Genomic DNA, 2,449 nt, shown 5'->3' with positions numbered 1-2,449 from the left:
TGAGTCTTGGCCGTGGCCCTAAGCACTTTGTTTTCCAATATTACTATCGGATACATAAATGCCACAGACACATAATTGGGTGAACCTTTTCAGATTGTGACTCAGCTTTGCTAAAGTCCCCAATTAGAGGTGTCCAGGGTTCTTAAGCACACTCTTCTTTTGCTTTGGACCTTGACTTTAACCGCTCAGTCTCAAGTTTTCACTTGACACCTTCACGCCACAAGCACATGGTTAGGGACAGCTTGGTTTAGCCGCTTAGGCCAGGATTTTATTCCTTTAGGCCCTCCTATCCACTGATGCTCAAAGCCTTGGGATCCTTTTTATTTACCCTTGCCTTTTGGTTTTAAGGGTTATTGGCTTTTTGCTCTTGCCTCTTGGTTTTAAGAGCTTTTGGCTTTTTCCGCTTGCTTTTTATTTTTATTTTTTTTTTCGCCTATATTTTTTTTTTCTGCAAGCTTTGTTCTTTGCTGCTCTTTCTTGCTTCAAGAATCATTTTTATGATTTTTCAGATTATCAAATAACATGTCTCCTTATCATCATTCTTTCAAGAGCCAACATATTTAACATTCTTAAACAACAACTTCAAAAGACATATGCACTGTTCAAGCATTCATTCAGAAAACAAAAGGTATTGTCATCACATCAATATAATTAAACTAAGTTCAAGGATAAATTGGAAACTCATGTACTTCTTGTTCTTTTGAATTAAAACAGTTTTCATTTAAGAGAGGTGATGGGTTCATAGGACATTCATAACTTTAAGACATAGTTACTAACTACTAATGATCATGTAATAAGACACAAACATGGATAAGCACTTAACATTAAGAAAACAAAAAACAGAAAATAAGAACAAGGAATGAGTCCACCTTAGTGATGGTGGCGTTTCCTTCTTGAGGAACCAATGGTGTCCTTGAGCTCTTCTATGTCTCTTCCTTGTCTTTGTTGCTCCTCCCTCATTGCTTTTTGATCTTCTCTTATTTCATGAAGGATGATGGAGTGCTCTTGATGTTCCACCCTTAATTGTCCCATGTTGGAACTTAATTCTCCTTGGGAGGTGTTGATTTGCTCCCAATAGTTTTGTGGAGGAAAATGCATTTGAGGCATCTCCGGGATCTCATGGTGATGAGCTTCATGCGTCTCTTGAGATCCATGAATGGGCTCTCTTGCTTGCTCCATCCTTTTCTTAGTGATGGGCTTCTCTTCCTTAATGGGAATGTCTCCTTCTATGAAAGCTCCAGCTGAGTAACATAGATGGCAAATAAGATGAGGAAAAGCTAGCCTTGCCCCAGGAGAGGGTTTTTCGGCTATTTTGTAGAATTCAAGGGAGATGAATTCATGAACTTCTACTTCCTCTCCAATCATAATGCTATGAATCATGATGGCCCGATCCACAGTAACTTCAGATCGGTTGCTAGTGAGGATGATGGAGCGTTGGATGAACTCCAACCATCCTCTAGCCACAGGCTTGAGGTCCAGTCTTCTTAATTGAACCGGCTTGCCTTTGGAGTCAATCTTCCATTGAGCTCCTTCCACACATATGTCCATGATGACTTGGTCCAACCTTTGATTAAAGTTGACCCTTCTAGTGTAGGGGCGTGCATCTCCTTGCATCATAGGCAAGTTAAACACCAACCTCACATTTTCCGGACTAAAATCTAAGTATTTCCCCCGAACCATTGTAATATAATTCTTTGGGTTTGGGTTCTTACTTTGATCATGGTTCCTAGTGATCCATGCATTGGCATAGAACTCTTGAACCATTAGGATGCCGACTTGTTGGATGGGGTTTGTTAGAACTTTCCAACCTCTTCTTTGGATTTCATGTCGGATCTTCGGATACTCATTCTTCTTGAGCTTGAAAGGGACCTCGGGGATCACCTTCTTCTTGGCCCCAACATCATAGAAGTGGTCTTGATGAGCTTTGGAGATGAATCTTTCCATCTCCCATGACTCGGAGGTGGAAGCTTTTGTCTTCCCTTTCCCTTTTCTAAAGGATTCTCCGGTCTTGGGTGCCATCAATGGTAATGGAAAAACAAAAAGCTTATGCTTTTACCACACCAAACTTAGAATATTGCTCGCCCTCGAGCAAGAGAAGAAAGAATAGATAAAGAAGAAGAAAAAAATATGGAGGAGAGGGAGGAGGGGTGTATTTGGCCAAGAAAGGGAAGAGAGGGTTGTGTTGTGTGAAACTGAAGAAGAATGGAGGGCTTTATATAGGGAAGGGAGGGGGGTTAAGGTTCGGCCCTAAGGGTGGGTTTTGGGTGGGAAATTGATTTTGAATTTTGAAGGTAGGTAGGGTTTATGAGGTAGGTTTATGGGGAAGAGTGGATGGATGTGAGTGGTGAAGTGGTTATAGGGAATAGAGATTGAGGTGATTGGTGAAGAGTTTTGGGGAAGAGTGTTTATGGGATTGTGTGAAAGAGGGGTGAGAAGAAGTGAGTGGAGG

The sequence above is a fragment of the Arachis hypogaea genome, chromosome 19, assembly GCF_003086295.3.
Source record: "Arachis hypogaea cultivar Tifrunner chromosome 19, arahy.Tifrunner.gnm2.J5K5, whole genome shotgun sequence".
NCBI classification, from domain to species: domain Eukaryota; kingdom Viridiplantae; phylum Streptophyta; class Magnoliopsida; order Fabales; family Fabaceae; genus Arachis; species Arachis hypogaea.
Note: the sequence above shows the minus strand (reverse complement) of the source record.